The sequence below is a fragment of the Mobula birostris genome, chromosome 11 (assembly GCF_030028105.1).
Source record: "Mobula birostris isolate sMobBir1 chromosome 11, sMobBir1.hap1, whole genome shotgun sequence".
NCBI classification, from domain to species: Eukaryota; Metazoa; Chordata; class Chondrichthyes; order Myliobatiformes; family Myliobatidae; genus Mobula; species Mobula birostris.
Genome location: NC_092380.1, coordinates 103,620,110 through 103,643,402, shown reverse-complemented (window position 1 = coordinate 103,643,402; position 23,293 = coordinate 103,620,110). Strand labels below are relative to the sequence as shown.

The following is a 23,293-nucleotide window of genomic DNA, read 5'->3' as shown; positions in this document are numbered from 1 at the left end:
TTCATATCGCCACCATGGGGGAAAAAGAGTGATGCATGGGTAAGGTAGATTTTATTTTCGGGTGAATGTTTTTTTTCCCGTGGCATGGGTATCAAGAACAAGGGGGCATATGTTTAACATGAGACGAAGGAGTTTTGAAGATGATCTGTGGGATAGGTTTTCTTACGCACAGAGCAGCTAAAGTCTTGATCATGTTGCCAGAGGAGGTGATGGAATCATAGAATACCACAGCATGGAAACAGGCTCCTTGGCCCATCTAGTCCATGCTGACCTAATCTTCTACTTAATCCTGTCTACCTGGACCCAGATTGTATCCCTCCAAATCCCTCCCTTCCATGCACATGATGCACTATCAATTACTTCAAAAGACTGGAAGTAGAGTAAATACTGAAAGGCTTTTATTAACAGTAAAATGGGTCCTTGTCCATGCTGTGTCTGTCCTGGACCGAGGGAGGAGCAGTGGCACAGTCACCTTTATTCAGGGGTCTGTGGGAGGAGCCACAGGAGCAGTCAGCAGAGGGGCGTGTCCAGACAGGTAACCCAGTTACAACCTATATACATGGTTTACCACAGCACCTAACTAAACTTCTCTTAAAGTTGCAATTGAGCCTCTATCAGCCATGTCTGCTGGTAGCTCATTCCACACTCACTCCACCCTCTGAGGGAACGTGCAACTAATACTGTTTGTCGAAGGGCAGGTACACAGATTTGAAAAGGCCAGCCACAGAAGAGTGCATATTTAATATAGGCAAATGAGATTGGTGTAAAGTGGCAAAAAGCTTGCCATGGATGTTGTGGGTTGAAGGTCCTGTCTCTGTGCTGTTGGTTCAATGACTCCATGACGATCTAACACTGATTGCTTCCATGGATAGACATGATGACTGAGTCCACACAGGCCTTGGGGGAGATGGAACACTCACTTGATGAGTTCCTTCTCAATGCCCTCCTACTTTGAGATGGTAACCTCTGGTTCTAAACACCTGCATCAAGAGAAATATCATCTCTGCATTTAGGCAGGAGATTCTGCAGAGAAACACAAACAAAATGCTGGAGGAACTCAGCAGGTCAGGTGGCATCAATGGAAAAGAATAAAGAGTTGGTATTTCAAGCTGAGTCCTTTTCATCGGGACTCTGCATTTATCCTGTCAGGGCCCTGAAAAATCCTCTTTCTTGATGTGACCCTCAAAGGCACAGAAAACCAGTCAGTCACCACAGAACTCCAGACCTGGGGAACTGAAGAGAAGAAATTGAATTCTGCACTGCCAGACTGCTGAAAGCACATCTGTACTTTATTTTGGACAGACCTATACAATGAAAATTCACACGTTCCTGTCAGTGGAAGAATATAGTGCACACGGCCTGGTTCCAGTTTGAAATACCCAATGGGAGGTGAAGGTACAATCGTAGACCTGAGGCAAATTGTTCATAGTCATAGTCATAGTCATACTTTATTGATCCCAGGGGAAATTGGTTTTTGTTACAGTTGCACCATAAATAATAAATAGTAATAGAACCATAAATAGTTAAATAGTAATATATAAATTATGCCAGTATATTATGAAATAAGTCCAGGACCGGCCTATTGGCTCAGGGTGTCTGACCCTCCAAGGGAGGAGTCATAAAGTTTGATGGCCACAGGCAGGAATGACTTCCTATGATGCTCTGTGCTGCATCTCGGTGGAATGAGTCTCTGGCTGAATGTACTCCTGTGCCCACCCAGTACATTATGTAGTGGATGGGAGACATTCACCAAGATGGCATGCAACTTAGACAGCATCCTCTTTTCAGACACCACCGTGAGACAGTCCAGTTCCATCCCCACAACATCACTGGCCTTACGAATGAGTTTGTTGATTCTGTTGGTGTCTGCTACCCTCAGCCTGCTGCCCCAGCACACAACAGCAAACATGATAGCACTGGCCACCACAGACTCGTAGAACATCCTCAGCATCGTCCGGCAGATGTTAAAGGACCTCACTCTCCTCAGGAAATAGAGATGGCTCTGACCCTTCTTGTAGACAGCCTCAGTGTTCTTTGACCAGTCCAGTTTATTGTCAATTCGTATCCCCAGGTATTTGTAATCCTCCACCACGTCCACACTGACCCCCTGGATGGAAACAGGGGTCACTGGTACCTTAGCTCTCCTCAGGTCTACCACCAGCTCTTTAGTCTTTTTCACATTAAGCTGCAGATAATTCTGCTCACACCATGTGACAAAGTTTCCTACCGTAGCCCTGTACTCAGCCTCATCTCCCTTGCTGATCCATTCATGGGGTGCAAGAATCATTAGCAAGACCACCAAACACACCCTATACCAAATAGCCTTTGAAAAGCTAGTTATAGACCAGCATGTTGAAGGCTATAGTCATAGAACCATGAAGTCATGCACTGTTTGCACAGTTGGAGTTGCACTTTTCGTGCAGATTATTCTGTCACGCTTCTGATTTGGTGGTGGATACTGCCCAGTCCATTGCATGAAAAGCCCTTCACTGAGCACAGTGACGAGAAGCACTGCCACAAGAAGGCAGCATCCATCATCAAGGACCCCTGCCATCCAGGCCATGCTCTCTTCTTGTTATGATCATTGAGCAGAAGGTACACAAAACTTAGGAACCTCCTACACCGCCAGGTTCAGAAGCTGTTATTTCACTGCAACCATCAGGCCTTGAACCAGCGTGAATAACTTCACTCAGCTCAACTCTGAACTGATTTCACAACCTACTGACTCGCTTTCAAAGATTCTACAACTCAAATTCTCAGTATTATTTATTTTTATTTGCACAGTTTGTCTGCTTCTGCACACTGGTTTTTGTCAGTTTGTGTATGGTAAGGGTGGTACTGTTACACAGCAGTTGTGGTAACAGTTTACAGTGACTGGGAGTTCAATTCCAACCGCTGTCTGTAAGGGGTCTGTGCCCCTGTGACCACATGGGTTTCCTTGGGTGCCCCAGTTTCCTTCCACAATCCAAGGACATATAGGTTTGGGTTATTTCTAAATTGTTGGGGTTTGTTAGAGCTGAGGGGAGATCTGGTGGAGGTATACAAAACTGAGAGATGCAGATAAGGTAAACACAAGTAGGCTTTTTCCTCTGAATTTGGGTGACACGAGAAGTAGAAATCATAGCTTAAAGGTGAAGTACTTAAGGAGAAACTGAAGGGGAACGACTTCACTCAGAGGGTAATGTGAGTGTAGAATGAGTTACCAGCGGAAGTGATGGATGTGGCTTCCATTTCAACGTTTAAGAGAAATTTGGGAGCGTGCGAGTTGCTGGGACAAAACAGAGTAACAATTCGGCATGGACTGAATGGGCTGGAGGGCCCGACTCGGTACTATGGTACTCTGTGACTCAATAGCATGCCATGTTGGTGCCAGCAGCGTGGTGACAATGCTTCCTCCAGCGCATCCTCAGTCTGTTTTGGTTGTTGACCCAAACAGCGCATTTCACCGTATGTTTTGAAGTGAAAGGTAAACCGAAAAATGAAGGTTTAAATACTTTTCAGCCAGTAGGTGGAGAAATGAAATTTAGTCAGCAAAAGCTAGAAGTCCTCAGTTGTACTGTGGAATGATAAACAGAGGTAATGTTTCAGAGCGAAAACTGTTGTCAGAACTCTGTGTGTGTGTGTGAACAAGTTAGTTTTAAGCGGCAGAGAAGGTGAGGGAGAAGTAGAGTTGTTATGTTGACAAGCTGTTGATGATGGATAATTAAAGGAAGTTGGATAGAGAATATGGAAGCGAAGATTCGAGGGTAGGATAAGCTACATCAGGAATGCCCAGTAGGCCGAGCCCTGCCTGTGGGGAGGGAGAATTTGAGTCAACGTGTGTAGGGAGGGAGTAGGTGGAGGAAATACTCAGAGCCAGCACTGACGGGATAATCTAAGTGACAAAGGTTGGTTGGTCCTGATACAGGGTTTTGACCCAAAATGTCAGCAATTCCACTCCTCCCACAGACAATACTCAACCTGCTGCGTTCCGCCTGTAGGTTGTTTATTGAATCTAAAAGACCTGTTTCCTTGGTTAAACACTATTGATGATGTACATTCCATTGCTATTACTGAAGATATTATGAAGTATGTTGGTGTAGGGCGTAAGATGTTCTGAATGTGTAGACAGCGTTTTTTTTCCCTTTATTTCCAAGACTGCAAGTGGAAATGGTTTATATTCTGAGATGTTTACCTCAGATAGATTTTCTATGAAACCACTACACTGCTCAGAAGCTACCAGCCACAGACGCACACAGCAGTACACACCATGCTTAAAGCTATAATATAGTAGGTGTTTACACATGGCAGTTTCAATTTCAGTCTTCCTGAGGAAGCAAAGAATAATAAGAAATGAGTTGGAGTAGACCATCTGGCCCATCAAGCCTGCTCATTTGGTAAGTTCATGGCTGATGTATCCGTGGACTCAGCTCCACGTACCTGCCTTTTCCACATAACCCTTAACTCCACTTCTATGCAAACATCTATCTAACTGTATCTTAAATCTACTTACTATGGCAGACCCTGCTGCTTTCCTGGGCAGAGAATTCCATAGACTCGCTAATCTCTGGGAAAAGCAAATCCCTCACTCCGCCCCTGCCGCCGCCTCTGCCACCCCGCCCTCACTCTCTTCTCCCTGCCGCCCCTACTCCTCCCCCACTAACCCCTCATACTCTCCTCTGTCTGCCCCACCCACCATTCATCTTCCCTTCCCTCGTCCCCCTGAGCACTTGCTTTCCTTATGTTGCTGAATTGGGTAGCCTCCAATCAGATGGTATGAACATCAATTTCCGGTAATTCACCTCTCCTGTGTCACTTTTCTTCCATTCTCCAATCTGACTCGTGTCTTAACTCTTCTCTAATCCTCACTTCCACTCCTCCTTCCCTCCTATCAGATTCCTCCTTCTTCAGCCCTTTATCTCTTCCTCCTATCCTTCCCTGCTTATTACTTCATCTCCTGTTCCCTATCCAACTATCTTCCCCCTCGCCTAGTTTCACCTATCACCTAGCTTGTCCTCCTTCCCCTTCCCCACCCTCTTCTATTCTGGCTTATTCCCCTTCCCTTTCCAGCCTGAAACACTGAATGTTTATTCCTTTCCATAGATACTGCCTGACCTGCTGAATTTCTCCAGCATTTGGTATGTGTTACTCTGAATACATTGGATCTTGCATTTTCTCATAAGCGCTGTTTCCAAACTTTGGATTTTCTACACACTTGCCTTTCAGCCAACCTGCTTAAATCCACCCTCTGCATTTTAGTGTTCCTTCCTTCCACCACCTCACTCACTTTCACCTCCACGGCATGGAATATCACTGTATTTAATCTATTACCTTGGTAACTGAGGCTGCAATTTCCGTTACCTGCAGTCAGTATTAATACTACAAATGTGAATGTCACACTGTCAGGTGGTTACATTTTGCGTCATTGCTAAGATGCGATGGTACAAATCTGCTGTGACATAGAACAGTACAGTACAGCACAGGCCCTTCAGCCCACAATGTTATGCTAACATTTTAAGCTACTCCAAGATCAACCTAACTCTTCTCTCCCTCAAGCCCTCATTTTTTTCTTTCATCCATGTGCCTAAGAGGCTCTTAAATGCATCTGCCTCTAACACCACCCCTGACAGTGCGTTCCATGCAATTTTAGAATCAGAATCAGGTTTATTATTGCTGTCTTGTGAAATTTCTCTTTTGCGGCAGCAGTACAGTGCAAAACATTTTTAAAAACCATTATCAGTTACAATAAATGTAGAAAAAAAGTTAGTCCAAAAAGAGAACAAGAAATAAGCTAGTGTACAGTACATGGGTTCAAGGTCTGTTCAAAAATATGGCAGAGAGGAAGAAGCTGTTCCTAAAACAATTCTCAATGTAAAAATAAACAATCTTTGACATTCCACTATACTTCCCTCCAATTACCTTAAAATTATGTCCTCTCTTGTCTTAACCATTTCATGCTCAGAAAAAGACAATGGCAGTTCACTCTATCTATGCCTTTTATCGTCTGGTACACTTTTGTCAGGTCATCATTGTTCTTAGCTTGCTCAACTTATCCTCAAAAGACATCATCTCTACTTCAGGCAGCATCCTGGTAAATCTCCTCTGCACCCTCTCTAAAGCATGCTTCCTAAAATGAGGTGACCAGAACTGAACACAATAGTGTGGTCTAACCAGAGTTCTATAGACCTGTCACATTACTTTGTGGATCTTGTACTCAATCCCCCAACTAATGAAGGCCAACAAACCATAGGCTTTCTTAACAACCCTATCAACTTGTACATCAGCTTTGAGGAATTTATAGAAATATTCCTCAAGATCTCTCTGTTCCTCTACACTGCTAAGAATCCTGCCATTAACCCTGTATTCTGCCTTCAAATTCAATCTTCCAAAATGAACCACTTCACACTGGTCTCTATTGAACTCCATCTGCTCAGCCCAGCTTTGCATCCCGTCAGTGTCCAGTTGTAACCTCCTACTACCTCCTACACTATCCACATCTCCTCCAACTTCTGTGTCATCTGTAAACTTACTAACCCACCCTTCCACTTCCTCAGTCAACTCATTTATAAAAATCGCAAAGAGCAGGGATCCCAGAGCAGATCCCCGTGGAACACCGCTGGTCACTAATCTCTAAGTCTCAAGATTGTTTATTGTCATTTCCAGTACACAAGTGTAAAGGAGAACAAAATAATTGATACTTCAGATCTGATGGCCTTTGTCTGTCCCGGGGCTGCCCACAAAGCAGTGGGGCTATTTACCCATAGCTGGGGATCTGGTTCATGAGCACTAGGGCATGTCCACAGATCGGTGGGCCTGCATGCTACGTGTGCAGGGGCCAGACATTCTTCCCATCCTCTGTAGTTCAGCCTGAGTCTAAAAGGAGTTCAGTTCCCATGTGTTGCTAGCGAGGAAGCACTACATGAGGCTTGCTGTCACTGCTAGCCAGCGGTGTGAGCTGCAATTGAGAGTGACAAGCACTACCCACTATGCTACCTATCGCACTAGACACATCACAACAACCAATTTGACAATAAATAGAAGATACCTTGTATCATTTGATTGCATGTCTATAAACTGACGCTAGTCACAGGAGTGTCTGTACATGAGGTGACTCAGAGGAAATGATAAAGTAGTGGTGATGGGGTGTGTTAATGGATAGATGTGTTGATTACCTGTACTGCGTGGGGAACGTAACTGGTTTTGTTGGTGGTCCTAGCATGGATATCATGTAGCCTCCTCCCAGATGGGAGTGGGACAAAAAGTCCATGAGCAGGTTGGGTAGGATCTGTTATGATGTTGGTGGCCTTTTCCTGGCACCTTTCTGTATATATGTCCTTGATGGTGAGTATATTGCTGCTGGTGATGTGTTGGGCAGTTTTGACTACCCGTTGTAGAGCGCTCCTGTCTGCCCCACTGCTGTTTTCATACCATACATGCAGCATGTTAGGATGCTCTCTACTGCACATAGAAACCTAGAAAACTTACAGCACAATACAGGCCACTTGGCCCACAATGCTGTGCCAAACATCTATAGAAGGATGTGTGTCTTGATGTGCTTAGTCCAGCTCTGTTCAGCCTCTTGCATAGTAGACAGATTGGTGAACCATCTTGACTATGTAGCATGTATTCTGGGATCATGAAAGTTGTGTGACATTTGCACTTCCAGGAGTTTGAAATTGCTTGGAGCTTGCACTGCTGAGCTGCCAATATACAAAGGCATGTGAGTGGTGTGAACTTTTTTTGAAATTGATAATATCTCCTTTGTCTTACTGACATTAAGGAGGTGGTTATTTGCCCGGCACCAGGCCTTGAGTCTTTCACCTCTTCTCTGTAGGCCGTCTCTTCATTGTCGGTGATGGGCCCCACCACTGTCGTGTCATCGGCAAACTTGACAACGTGATTATTCAGGCAGAATAGTCTCCCTGTACGACCACCCTCTACCTTTTATGGGCTATCCAATTCTGTATCCACGGATCCAAGTTTTCCTGGATTCCTCTGAATGAGCCTAATCATGGGGAACCTTATCAATATCTTACTAAACTCCATAAACTGTACACCACATGCACTGATCTATCTTCATCAATATACTTTGTCACATTTACAAAGAGTTCATTCAGTCTCATGAGGTATGGTATGTCCCTGACCAAACCATGTTGACTATCCCTAATCAGTCTGTGCTTCTCCAAATGCTCATAAACCTAGTTTCTAATTCTTCTCCTTTCCTTCTCAGTCCTGAAGAATAGCCTCGGCCCGAAACGTCGTATGTTTATTCATTCTATAGATGCGTTCTAACTTGCTGAGTTCCTCCAGCATTTTGTGTGTGTTGCTTTGTCTCTAAGATCCTCTCCAATAATTTGACTACTGCTGTTATGCATTAGGGAGAAAGAAAGTGCTTCGAAAGGGATATAATCAATGATAAATAGCTCTCTTCACAAGAACAGAAATCATTGGCTGGCAAGGGATTTATTTTTTTCTGCTTAAATTATGAAATGTGGTCTTTACCTTGCTCCCTCAAATGAAAGATGGGCAGCCCAACTTCTGAGCAATCTCATTCCCAATATCCTGTCCAGTATCTACCCTGCACTCATCATTATAATTGTATTGGAGACAAAAGAGACGGGAGATGCTGGAATAAAAAAGAAATTTGCCTAAGGAACTCATCAGGTCAGGCAGTATCTGTGGAGGGATCAATTCAAGACCCTACATAAGGACTGAAGAGTCTCGGTCCGAAACGTTGACAGTTTTCCTGAACGGACACTCACTGACTTGCTGAGTTCCTCCAGCATTTTTGGGTGTTGCTCAAGATTTCCAGCACTTGTACAATATTGTGTCTCTGATTTGCTCATGGTGAGATCTGCTGTGTGCAAATTGGTTGCTCTGTTTTTATTCAGTACAACTGTGTTATCACTTGCGGAAAAAATTACTCTAGCTGAAGGTGTTTGTGGGAGGGGGGTTGGGGAAGTATATTGGAATATATGTAACACACATAAAAGTTGCTGGTGAACGCAGCAGGCCAGGCAGCATCTCTAGGAAGAGGTGCAGTCAATGTTTCGGGCCAAGACCCTTCGTCAGGACTAACTGAAAGAAGAGCTAGAAAGAGATTTGAAAGTGGGAGGGGGAGGGGGAGATCCAAAATGATAGGAGAAGACAGGAGGGGGAGGGATGGAGCCAAGAGCTGGACAGGTGCTTGGCAAAAGGGGATATGAGAGGATCATGGGACAGGAGGCCCAGGGTGAAGGAAAAGGAGAAGGGGGGAAAAAACCCAGAGGATGGGCAAGGGGTATAGTCAGAGGGACAGAGGGAGAAAAAGGAGAGAGAGAGAGAAAGAATGTGTGTATGTAAATAAATAACGGATGGGGTACGAGGGGGAGGTGGGGCCTAGATAACTTCACTCACCTCAACTCTGAAATGATTCCACAAGCTACAGACTCACTTTCAAGGACTCTATAACTCAGATTCTCAGACTGAGAGATCGTTTTGCTGCCACATTTTAACTCCACATCCCATTTCCATTCTGATATGTCTATCCACGGCCTCCTCTACTGTAAAGATGAAGCCACACTCAGGTTAGAGGAACAACACCTTATATTCTGTCTGGGTAGCCTCCAACCTGATGGCATGAACATTGACTTCTCTAACTTCCACTAATGCCCCACCTCCCCTCGTACCCCATCCGTTATTTATTTACATACACACATTCTTTCTCTCTCTCTCTCTCCTTTTTCTCCCTCTGTCCCTCTGACTATACCCCTTGCCCATCCTCTGGGTTTTTTTCCCCCCTTCTCCTTTTCCTTCACCCTGGGCCTCCTGTCCCATGATCCTCTCATATCCCTTTTGCCAATCACCAGTCCAGCTCTTGGCTCCATCCCTCCCCCTCCTGCCTTCTCCTATCATTTTGGATCTCCCTCTCCCCCTCCCACTTTCAAATCTCTTACTAGCTCTTCCTTCAGTTAGTCCTGAAGAAGGGTCTCGGCCCGAAACGTCGACTGCACCTCTTCCTAGAGATGCTGCCTGGCCTGCTGCGTTCTCCAGCAACTTTTATGGGTGTTGCTTGAATTTCCAGCATCTGCAGAATTCCTGTTGTTTGGAATATATGTGTAAGCTTCTGTGTAAAGGTAAAGTCCATAAAATATAGGAGCAGAATTTGGCCATTTGGCTCATCGAGTCTGTTCCGCCATTTCATCACAGCTGATCCATTTCCCTCTCAGCCCCAGTCTCCTGCCTTCTCCCTGTATCCCTTCATGCTCTGACTAATCAAGAATTTATCAACCTCTACCTTAAATATAAATACTTAGGTGTATTTTTCACCAGCACTGATCTCCTGATTCCCAGAACCCTGCAATCTCCTCCCTCTGAAAGCAACTTTTATTTTTTTTTAAATTTTATTTAGAGATACAGCTCAGTAACAGGCCCTTCCGGCTCAGTGAGCCTGCGCCACCCAATCGACCTATATGTCTTTAGAACGTGGGGGGAAACCGGAGCACTCAGAGGAATCCCATGTGATCATTGGGGGGGCGTTGAAGGGGGACAGACAGTGACAGAACGAATTTAGGTCCCTGACACTGTATTAGTGTTATGCTAACCATTATGCTTTCCAATTTCCTCAATATTGGGTGCCGGAGGCTAAGAGAGTTTTGAAGTCCAGTCAGAGTAGCAGTGAGGGAGGGGATGGAACTGGATCGCTGTGGAATATTCAGCAACCAAGTGAACCGAAAGCGAGGTGGAATAGGAAGGTAGAAACTGAATTCAAGGGCTGGTGTCTCGCAGCCAGTGCATGGCACATCACACTGCTACAGACAATCCACCCTTCCAGCCTCTTTTGAATAGAATCCAATTTGAAATAATGGTAAAGCGAACCCCCACGCTCAGGGAAAGAATAGGAGGCCCCGCTTTGAACAGTAATCGTCTCCGCTTTCAGTCAGAGAACACGTGAGCTGGTTCTCGGATAAAGGAGGCTTGCTGGGCGTGTGAATACTTCCTAAAGGTCTCCGCGTAATCTTCATTCTGTCTGTGCTGGTAGTGTCTGGAGCAGCTGCCTCCAGGTGCCATTGATGCCTGAGCTGTAGCACAGGGCTTTTGTTCATCTAAGGAAGAGCAGAATCAGCAGATTGGAGCGTTAGCTGTTGATGACCGGTGACTGTGGACTTCAGCCAAGCGGAAGTTAGGAGAACACATACCAGTCCTCACTGAGGGAGGCACGGTGGAAGCTGTAGTTCCCGGGTGACAATAACTCAGAGGAGCTGTTCTGGGCCCAAAATACTACTTTGGGATTCATTTTCTTGCAGACATTTACAGGAAAATAATGAAATACAATAGAATTTATGAAAAACCATACATAAAAACCACCATTGTGCAAAAGAATACAAGTGCAAATTATTTTTTTTAAAATAAGTAAATAAATAATGTTGACAACATGAGATTTAAAGTCCTCAAAAATGATTCTGTGAGTTGAGTTGAGGTGAGTGAAGTGTTCCACGCTGGTTCAGGAACCTGATAGTTGTAGGTCGTAACTTTATGCTACCAACAGTACTTCTAACCCTTACACAACCTGGGAAGTGCCTGTACTGATACAGAACAGTTCTCTTGCTCAGAGACTTGGTGACCAGGGGACAGTTTTGGTGATCCAGAAACTGATCATTTCAACCTGAACCACCAAGGAAGCTACAGAATTCCATGAAAGAAAGAACAGAAATAGAATTGAATCTGAATCAGATTTATTATAACTGACACATGTCATGAAATTTGTTGTTTTGCAGCCGCAGTACAGTGCAATACATTAAAAATATATGTCACAGTAAGAAATACATTTTAAAGAAACAGCAAAATAGTGAGGTAATCAGTTCATAGTCATAACAAACACGGTATGGGGCGGTACAATGGTGTAGGAGTTAGCGCAAATCGCTTTACAGCGCCAGCCTGCAAGATTGAGGTTCAGTCCCTGTAAAGATTTTGTACGTCCTCCCTGTGACTGCATGGATATCCTCTGGATACTCTGGTTTACACCCACATTCCAAAGACATACGATTAGACCTCCTACAGGCACAGATTTTCAGTTATGGGCAATCTGTGTTGATGCCGGAAGCATGGCAACAATTGCTGGCTGCTTGGCAAAACTCTTACTGCTTTGATTTGTTGTACTCCACGTATTTCTCTATGTTTCGATGTACATGTGATGAAAAAAGCTAATCTTTCAATCTGAAGCAGGGAAGGAAGGATAAAATCCCACAGAACTTGGCTGAGATTGGTACAAGTAGCTGCCACAGATGCAATGGAAGCAGTCTATGGCATACACGTCAATTCAAAGCTGCACTGTGCATCAAGTACCCTTTTTTTTTCCTGGCAGTTATCCTTGCAACTCTGAAGCCAAGGTAATGAACCAAAGTGATTCTAGTTGTGTGTGAATTTTCACAGCAAGAAGGTACAAAAAGAAAATCTGTGTAGAATTGAACAATGGATTAGTCTTACGTAGTATTAATGTCACTAACAGAGGTACTTAAGCTTGAAAGAATGCAGAGAAAATTTAACAAGGATGTTGCTGGGACTTGAGGATCTGAGTTATAGGGAAAGATTGAATAGGTTAGGACTTAATTCCCTGCAGCGCTGGAAATGAGGGGATATCTTGTTCAGATGTACAAAATCTTGATCATAAGATATAGGAGCAGATTAGGCCTTTTGACCCATCAAATTTGCTTGACCATTTTATCATGGCTGATCCATTTTCCCTCTCAGCCTCAATCTCCTGCCTTCTCCCCGTATCTCTTCATGCCCTGACCTATCAAGAATTTATCACTCTCTGCCTTAAATATACCCATTGAGGAATAGAGATAGGATGAATCTATGCTGGTTTTTTCTCCTCAGACTGGGTGAGACCACATCGAGAGGTTATAGGTTTACGGTGGAAGGTGAAATATTTAAGGACAATCTGAGAGGAACCTTCTTCACTCAGAGGGTGTTGTTAGCATAAACTGAACTGACAGGGGTGGTAATAGTGGCAGATACGTTAGGAATATTTAAGAAACTCCTAGGTAGCTCTCCATTTTTCTACCATCCACGCACCTATGTAGGAAGGAAGGGTTAGCTTGATCTTAGAGTAGATTATAAAGTTTGCACAGCAATGTTGGCCAAAAGGCCTGTACTATGCTGTGGGTTTCTTTGTGGTTTCAATTGTAATATTTGAAATAATTTGTATAGATACATGGATAGGGTTGGGGTTTAGAGGGATATGGTCCATGTGCAGGTAGATGGGACTAGCCAGAAGATCAGGTCAGCATGGAGCAGATGGGCCAAAGGGCCTGTTTCATTTCCATAATGCTCTCACACTACTGGGAAGCAAATTAACATCAAAGCAGGAGTATACTGAGTAGCAAAAGATTAATCAGTCATGACGAGGATTTGTACCCAAGTCCCTTACCTACAAAATATAGTGAACGGGAAACGATCAGCAACATAGTGAACAACAGGAATTCTGCAGATGCTGGAAATTCAAGCAACACACATCAAAGTTGCTGGTGAACGCAGCAGGACAGGCAGCATCTCTAGGAAGAGGTGCAGTCGACGTTTCAGGCCGAGACCCTTTGTCAGACGAAGGGTCTCAGCCTGAAACGTCGACTGCACCTCTTCCTAGAGCCTAGAGATGCTGCCTGGCCTGCTGCGTTCACCAGCAACTTTGATGTGTGTAGCAACATAGTGAAGACTTCTTTAAGACGAAATATTTAATTTGACACAGTGATCAGCAAATAGAACTGATTTTCCACCTCTCATAGATAATGATTGGCTTAGAAGATCGAAAGTTAGACCGGAGAGTTTCTCTGCATGTTTTGATTATGTATGTGATAAGTAAATGAATCTGAATCAGAAGATAGGGTTCAGTAAGGATGCATTGTTGGAGGCGCTATTGGCTAAGTCCCCAGAGATGTTTCAGCACTGGTACGTCAGGTTGTAGTGCTCGGATTGGTATCATCAAGAGCAATACCCACCTAAGTATTTGGGACAGCACAGTCTTGTAGTGGTTTGCACAACACTTTACACCACGAGTTAGGAGTTGAATTGGTCATTGTAAGTTGCCCCATGATTAGACTAGGGTTAAATAGGTGAATTGTTGGGCAGTGTGGCTCGTAGGGCTGGAAGGGCCTGTTCCATGCTGTTTCTCAATAAATAAATAAATAAATAAATTCCAAAATTATTGCAGACATTCAATGGCAATGCTTAAATCTTTCTGCTCAAAAAGTGGAATATCACATTGTGATGCAACATATTGATGCAGCTATATTTCATTAGGAGTTTGAGGAGATTTGGTTTGTCAAGTAGGACACTCAAAAACTTCTACAATTGTACTGTGGAGAGCATGCTGACTGGCTGCATCACTGCCTGGTGTGCAGGGGGGCGGGCTACTGCACAAGATCAAAGTAAACTGCAGAAATTTGAAAAATTAGTCAGCCCCATCATGGGTACCAGCCTCTGTAAAATCCAAGACATTCTCAAGAAGTAGTGTCTCAGAAAGACGGCATCCATTATTAAGGACCCCCACCACCCAGGACTTTGCCCTCTTCTCACTGTTTACATCGGGAAGGAAGTACAGAAGCCTGAAAGCAGACATTCATCAATACAGGAACAGCTTCTTCCCCTCTGCCATCCACTTTCTAAATGGACATTGAACCCTTGAAGTCTACCTCACTACATTTTTGATTTATGTTTTTTTTGGCACTGGTGTACTTATTTTAACTTAACTATTTAATAGCCATATATAATTACTGTAATTCGGTATTTTTTCTCTGTTTTATCATGTACTACATTGGAGCGCCTGCATAAAGTTAACAAATTTGACAATATATGCCGGTGATATTAGACCTGATTCTGAATTCTGATAATTGTGTACCATGCGTGTGCAAAGGTGAGAAAATTGATCAAAGCACTTGCACATGACTCAGCGGCTCTCCATACGTGCCTCCTCCTGCAATGCTCAACTCGGGTCAGTATTGAGAAATAGAAAGGATAACCACTCACGCTGGGTACACCAGAAGGCATGTGGAAGATGTTAGGAAGGTCATCTTGGAGACAGAAACACTGTTTTAAAAAAAGGCAAAAGATGAAATCACTATGTTCCTTTCATAGATTAATCATTAAAAATAAAATACTAAAAAAAAGGAGGCTTCAGAGATGGATTGAACTCTTGGCCTTGCAAAGTGGAAATCAGGGCAGGGAGAATAATCTACCCATCCTCCATCCTACATGGAGCTTGTCAGATTTATAATGATCTGATTATATTTAATGCCATACTTTCAAGTGCAGGTATCACTGCAGTGAACTCTAGGTTGCCATGGCAACTTTTTTTTTTTGGCCTCCAGTGAAATGAAGACTTGTATTTCTGGTTTGGCCCACAAGCCTTTGACAGTCAATCAAGGGGAAAATGACACAAGCATTGCACGGAGCATTACTTTATTGGCATCACATTCCCAAGATGATAAAGAGATAAATGTCATCTCAGTCTAAGTGGCCTGAATAATTGAGTGTCGCTTGTCCTGGCCTGAGATATACTGAAGTAAATTTTAAGTCTTTTGGAAAAAGAACAAAGAATTTTAGTAAGAGAATTTTCATCAATAAAGGTTATACTTGCCTAAAATATGTCAGGAAGTAAACTAAATTTAGCTGCAAAATATCATGTAACAGTAGACAAAACATTAGTACATTATGGTAAAGGACCTCATTGTTGTCATTGAATATTTTTGTACTTTGAGTCATTTCAAGTTCTGTCTTATTTACCATTTTGTTTTGAAGCTTAATATTTATTTTCCTTGTGTGTATATATAGCCACAAGGGATAATATATGAATACAGCTAAGTGTCCAAATGTTCTAAAATGTATCTCACTGATGGTAGAATATTAGTCACAATTTGACTATAAATGTCAAACAACAGAACTTTTTCCACTTTGGAGTATGATTCTGAGAATTCAGCTCAACAGCAGGTGTTGATTGGAAGCCCTGACAGTGAGTCGCAACATGTACTTGCATCACTTGCATCAATTTTGCCCTGAAATCATGGACCCATTGGATTTGTGTACGTGCCCCATGCCCCCAGCACTCATCGCATAGCCACACCCACTACACACAGCTCCCAGTGTCCCAGATGCATCACTATTGTGGCCAATCTCCTAAAGCAGACCAGGCAGCAAATGACAAAGCAGTTTCGAGTTGTCACACCTGGGAGTCCTGGACTAAAATTGCTCTGATAAATTTCAGACAGTTGGTCCTATCAAATGCCATATCCACTTGATTGCTTTGATGAGGCAATTAGAAGCAGTAAAATCAATTGAAGTCTTAACTATTAGGAAAATATTATTGAAACCGTGGATTAATTAAAACAATACTATTAAATAAGATAAACCTAGCATATCAAAAATGTAGTTTCCCTTTAATAAGGTGTCCAAGCTCACACAACGGAATGGGCCATAATAGATCCACTAAACACAGAACAACAGGCACAAAATAGCAAAGGAACTCAGCAAGTCGGGAGGGGAATAAACGTTTTGGAGCACAACTCTTCATCAAGACTGGAAAGGAAGGGGGTAGAAGCCTGAAATAAGAAGGTGGGCGAGTGTAAGGGGTACGAGCTGGCAGGTGATAGGTGAAACCATGCAAGGGGGGATGTGGTGGGTGGATGAGGGAGGAGGGAATGAAGTAAGTAGGTAATAGGTGCCCATCACCACCTCCTGTCTCTCCTCCTTCCCTTTCTTCTGTGAAACACTGTCCTCTCCTAGCATGTTCCTCCTTTAGCCTTCCACCTATCATCTCCCAGCATCATACTTCATCCCCCTCCCCTATCCAACCACTTTCCCCATCATCTGCTTCACCTGTTACTTGCCAACTTGTACTCCTTCCCCACCTCACGCAACCTTATTCTGGTTTCTTCACCCTCATTTCCAATCTTAATGAAGAGTCTTGACTCAAATCGTTCACTGTTTATTCCTCTCTGCAGAGGAACTCTGTTGAGTTCCTCCAGCACTTTTTGTGTATTGCTTAAAGAAGATTTGTCAAATTTGTCTGGAGCAGGGTTCAGACTATAATTTTCTGGCACAGCATTTCCACTAATCTTAACTCTTCCCTCCTCCTAATTATGGCAGTGGAGCGAAACATTTAAGATCAATGAAGATGTATGTTGGGAGGGGAAAACTTCTACATACTTTATCCCACTTTATGTACATACAATCAGTTTATGTATAGGCAGTTTATGGGCTAGCACAATGCTTTAGAGTGCAGACAACCCGGGTTCGATTCCCACCGCTGCCTGTAAGGAGTATGTACGTTCTCCCTGTGACCGCGTGGGTTTCCTCCCGCAGTCCAAAGACCTTCCGGTTGATAGGTTAATTGGTCATTGTAAATTGTCCTGTGATTTAGGCTAGGGTTAAGACGGAGATTGCTGGGTGGAGGGACTCGGAAGGACCAGAAGGAATTCCGCGCTGTATCACAATAAATAAATTATTTATTATATTTATTTATAATTTATTAAAAATTATTTATAAATTTTATATACACTCACATTGTTTTTATAGGATTGCTTTTATATTTATTGTGTTTTTTATGCTACATCAGGTCCAGAGTAATTGTCAGTTCATGGTTATGTAATAATCTAGTGTTCCCTAAGTAGCCTCCTCTACATTGGTGAGACCCATTGTAAATCAGGGGACCATTTCGTCAGGCATGTCCATTCCATCAGCCAAAAGCAGAACTTCCCAGTGGTCAAACGTTTTAATCCTGATTCCTATCCTTGCTCCGACATGTCGATCCGTAGTCTTCTCTTGTGCCACAATGAAGCCACCCTCAGGGTGCAGGAGCAACACTTTGTATTCCGTTTGGGTAGTCTCCAGCCTGATGGCATGAATATTGATTTCTCCTTCTGGTTTAAAAAAAAAAAGTTTCCCCTCCTCCTCTCCTGTTCTTCTGTTCTCCACTCTGGCCTCTTGCCTCTTCTCACCCACCTGTCACCTCCGCCTGGTGCTGCTCCTCCTTCCCTTTCTTCTATGGTCCACTCTCTTTTCCTATCAGATTCTTTCCTCTCCGACCTTTACCTCTCCCACCCTCCAGGTTTCACCTATCACCTTCTAGCTATCTTCCTTCCCTTCCCACTCACCTTTTTCATTCTGGCATCCTCCCCCTTCCTTTCCAGTCCTGACGAAGGGTATTTGCCGAAAGCATCAACTATTTGTTCATTTCCATTGATGCTGCCTGACCTGCTGAGTTCCTCCAACATTTTGTGCATGATGCTTTGGATTTCCAGCATCTACAGAATTTCTTGTGTTAATAATCATTTCAATCTCCTTTACACTCATGTGCTGAAGCATGACAATAAACAATCTTGAATCAAATGATCTTCTGCTTCCATACTTGGACAAAGAGATGAGTTTCTTATCGGTTGGTAGGACACTAAAACTTGATACATAGCTTTGTCCCTTCCACAACAGGATATAGTCCTTGTATATGATCTGTTGTTCAATTGTAGTTGTGTCATAATCACTGTGCGGAGCTTGACTCTGTGGCAACATTGTGTCATTAGAAGATCTGAGCTTGGTGAAAGTTATTTTTTGGATTTAACTGTGTGTCTTTGTAATCTCATAAAAGCATCCATTTACTATTGTTTGGCATCCTGGTATCAAGGCTAATCAGATGTATTCTCTGTGCACACAATTAATGATAAAGGTGAGAGGTTACTTCTCCCATTATGATTAATGTATTGGCATCTGAAGTAGAGAGAGCAATGATGTGTTGAATGAATGAATACCCAATGGTTTTTGGCAGAAAATGGCATCTGGAGAGCCAATTCTGATTGAGCTGAATGAAGCAGAGCAAGAAAGGAAGAAATCTTGTATTTATAACATACTTTATCTTATTTGGGGCCGTGCCCAAGGGATTTACAGTCAATGAAATACATTTCAATGTGCAATCACCGATGTAATGTAGGTGAATGCAGTGGCCAATTTTATACATCGAAATTCTACAAATGAGTGGATGAATGAACTGCCAGATAAGATGTTTGCAGTCAGAAAAGTTACAATACATGTTGGCCAGTACTGTAGAGAACAACTTCTTCTTTCATATTGCTGTGGTATTGTTGATGTTTGCGTAAACTGATGAGGCTCCAACTTAATATCTCAGCATCTTAGACATTGTCTTCAATGTTGCTACTGCTCCCAAGCATAACAATAAGTTCAAATTAAACTTATTGAAAAGGCTATTCAGTCCATCTTGTGTCTGCCAGCTCTTTGAAAGCAATCAATTATTCCCTCCCCCAATACACTTTAGTCAGATACCTGCAATTAATCTGTTTAAATATAGTTCTGTTGCCTCTCTATTGCCTGTGTTAAGGGAATCTCCTCAGGAATGGAGAGGAACTTGGACAGGCAGGGTAAAGATCCAGGTATCATGGCCCACCTTGACATCATAATTAGGTCTACCAAAGAGGTTATCTGGACAGTTTATGAATGGCTTGATTCAAACTTAGGAAGCAGAACATGGAAGGCAATATCCCTGAATTACCATATAAAATGATTGCTTAGGGTCAACAAGTAGAAGAACAGAAAGCATGACTCATTATGTGAGAAATGGGTTTCAACAGGGGAAACGAGGAAATCTGCAGATGCTGGAAATCCAAGCAACACACACACACACACACACACACACACACACACACACACACAAAATGCTGGAGGAACTCAGCAGGCCAGGCAGCATCTATGGAAAAAATCCTAGTTAACTTTTCAGGCCGAGACCCTTCAGCAGGACAGCCCTACCGAAGAGTCTCGCCCAAAGCGCTATGGATCAATCATACCGTAGTTGATGTATGGAAAAGGCTTCAATTATTGAATAGTTCCTATTCCCGGTCATATAGCTCGCTGGTTTAATATCTTCTGCAGGGAAACTTTGCCCATTTCACATGAAGAACCCAGCACTACTATATCGGCAAGACCAATCTGATATTCAGAGGCTGCACTTTGCTTACGGTGGCTGTTCAGATAGAGGCTCAAACTGAACCCATCACTTTCAATGTTTACATCAAACTAAAGATCATGCCATCTAGATCAAGTAAAACACACATAAAATGCTGGAGTAACTCAGCAGGTCAAAATCTGCAATTTCTTGCCTCCCTAAGAGAACTCTTCTCTGTATTAAGGAGCACAGACATCAAATCCGTTAGTCTATCCCAACTCCTCTTTTGTATGCCGTCACAGAAAGCAGCATCCATCATCAGGGACACCCACCACCCGGCTCTCTACTCGCTGCTGCCATCAGGAAGAAGGTTCGAGAGCCTCAGGACTCACACTATCAAGATCAGTGTCAGTTATTAGCCCTCAACCATCAGGCTTTCAAACCAGAGGGGATAACTTAACTCAACTTCATGGCCACATCACTGATATGTTCCAACAAACTGTGGACTCACTTTCAAGATTCTTCATTTCATGGTGTCAATATTTATTATTATTATTATTTTCTTTTTGTATTTGCACATTTTTGCACACTGGTTGTACGCTCAGTTGGTGCGTTCTTTCATTGGTTCTAACATGGTTCTTGGATTTACTGAGTATGCCCGCAAGAAAACTACTCCCAGGGTTGTATATGGTGGCATATATGTACCGTGATAATAAATTTACTTTGAACTTCGTGCTTCTTCTTCATATTTTCTGATAGTTTGAATTTCCCTTTTCATTATTTTTCCTTCATTAAAAAGATTTCTGTAGCAATGGAGAATCTGCAGTCTGTGAAACCAAAGATCTTTCAAGAGAAATTAAGACATGTCATTGACCCAATGTTAACTGACTTCACCTTTTTTTCCCCTCTTTTTTCCATAGATGCTGCCTGGCTTGCTGCATTCCTCCCAGCATTTTGTGTGTGCTGCCATGTTTTTTCTTAATCTCTATAGATGCTGCCTGACCTTCTGAGTATTTCCAGCATTTTCCATTTCATTATGAATTAATAAATTGATTCAAGAGAACCTGCAGATGCTGGAAGTCCAGAGCAACACACACAAGATGCTGGAGGAATTCAGCAAGTCAGGCAGCATCAATGAGAAGGAATAAACAGTCAATATTTTCAGCCGAGTACCTTCATTAGGGTTCCTGATAGAATAATAGATTCATAGATGTTAATTGGTGGTCATTGAAAACTTCACAATGAGATCAGAGAAGGTATTAGGTGACCATTTCCTGTATTAACACATTGGTAATGGTGTATCCCTGCCACTGAATATACAGTTCAGGACAGGTCTGTTTTGTCACTTAACATTTTTCCCAGTTATATATTCATGAAGCTATCTCACAATACTGCAAAAGGAGGATATATTTTGGGTGCCTGCAGCTCTTTCGTTCTCCAGTTCCAGTGGCAACTTCCCCTGTTGAAGCAAAATATACAAACGCTGGAGAAACTCAGCAGGCCAGGCAGCATCTATGGAAGAAAGGACAGTCGAAGCTTTGGGCCGAGACCCTTCAGCAGGACTGTAGAAGTATCTGACAGGTATCTGGCCTGCTGAGTTCCTCTGTGTGTGTGTGTGTGTGTGTGTGTGTGTGTGTGTGTGTCCGTCTGTGTGTGTGTGTGTGTACGTGTGTCTGTGTGTGTGTACGTGTGTGTGTGTAAAATGTTAGTCTCTTACTATTTTGTTTGTATTTCCTCACTAGAGTAAATTCAAAGTAAAATTATTATGAAATGTTACCATATACTCCCTTGAGATACATTTTCTTGGCAAAATTTTACAGCCAAGAAAAAAAACAATAGAATTGACTAAAAATTATACATAAAGGCTGCCAAACTACCAATGTGTAAAATATAAAAAAATAACACTGAGAACATGAGTTGTAAAGGGTTGTAAATGAATTCAAAATTCAAAGTAAATTTATTATCAAAGTACATATATGTCTCCATATACAACCATGAATTTTATTTTCTGTGGGCATGCTCAGTAAATCCATGAATCATAATTACATCAATGAAAAACCACCTCTGTTTCTATTCCAGTTAAATCTCTTGGTCATATTAATCCTTTCACCCCGTTGTCTTCTATACTAGAGTGATAACTGGCCAGGTTTGTCAAGTTCAAGTTTAATTGTGATTCAACCATACACATCTATTCAGCTAAATGAAACAAGGTACCTCTGGGGTCAAGGTGCAAAATACAGTACACACAGCACAAATAGTTACAATAGCACACACAATCACAAACCTTCCTCATTTCCCTGCTTGACCTGCTGAGTACCTCCCCAAAGACATTGGTGTCACTAGTAGATAAAGACTGCACCTCCTCCCAAGGGTGGCATGGTAGCACAATGGTTAACATAACGTTTTACAGTGCCAGCTGTAAGATCTTTTCCGCTAATGCCTGTAAGGAGCTAATACATTCTTCCCATGATTGAATGGGTTCCTCCAGTTTCTTCCCACATTCCAAAGAAATGCAGGTTAGGTTTAGTATGTTGTGGGCATGTTACGTTGGCACCGGAAGTGCAGTGACACCTGAGGCCTGCTCCCACCCAGTACATCTTGGACTGTGTTGGTCATTGATGCAAAACAATGGATTTCACTGTATGTTTCGATGTTGCATGTTCAATACAAATGAAACTAATCTTTACCCTTTGCGTGAATAAGTATTCCCAATGCCACATATAAATAACCTCTCTTAGTCTCAGATCATTTAGTTTGTATTTCCTCTCCAGAGGAAGTAGATTGTCTCTGATTCTATTCTTATTGAATTCCTTAATCCTATTAATCTTTATGCCACTCTTATCTTCTATACAGAAGTCTGTTGTACTGTCTATACGGGCTTCTATACATAGCTGGGGTTATCTAAACTCTCCTCATTTCCTGCTCAAAGCCATCAGTGTCACTATGTTGTTCCTACTCCCACATCTCCCTCACCCTTCCTAGAAAGTACACCTCTTTATTCAAACGCAAGTAAATGAACTAATTAAAGAAGAAAACAAACAAGTGGGGAATGGAAGTGAGTTTTCAGATTCTCAGATATAAAGCTTCAAGCTTCTTGTTTTCAATTGAACTCTTGTCTTGGGCATTTAAACATTGCACAGTCCCTCTAATTTCATTTGCAAAAGTATGTATAGTTTTCTGATTCAGCATGAGTATGCAGGGTCACTTCCGTATATTAAATGGGTATTCCAAACTTATTTCTCTCTATTAAAGGAGCATTCGATAAACCTGGCCTCAAGAGGACAGTGTTTGGGCCAATGAATAAAAAACTGGCCAGTTAGTGGGCAGTATCTGCAAACCATTAAAGTTAATTCAACAGTTCATCAATATGAAGAGTTCACTCCTGTGTCTGGTCTT

General features: G+C 42.6%; 1 protein-coding gene across 3 annotated transcripts in view; it reads left to right on the top strand.

The window, feature by feature from the left end:
• The window catches only part of LOC140205282 (SH3 and multiple ankyrin repeat domains protein 2-like), a 1,215,789-nt gene that overhangs the window by 925,492 nt on the left and 267,004 nt on the right, over window positions 1-23,293 (top strand). The window lies entirely within an intron of this gene.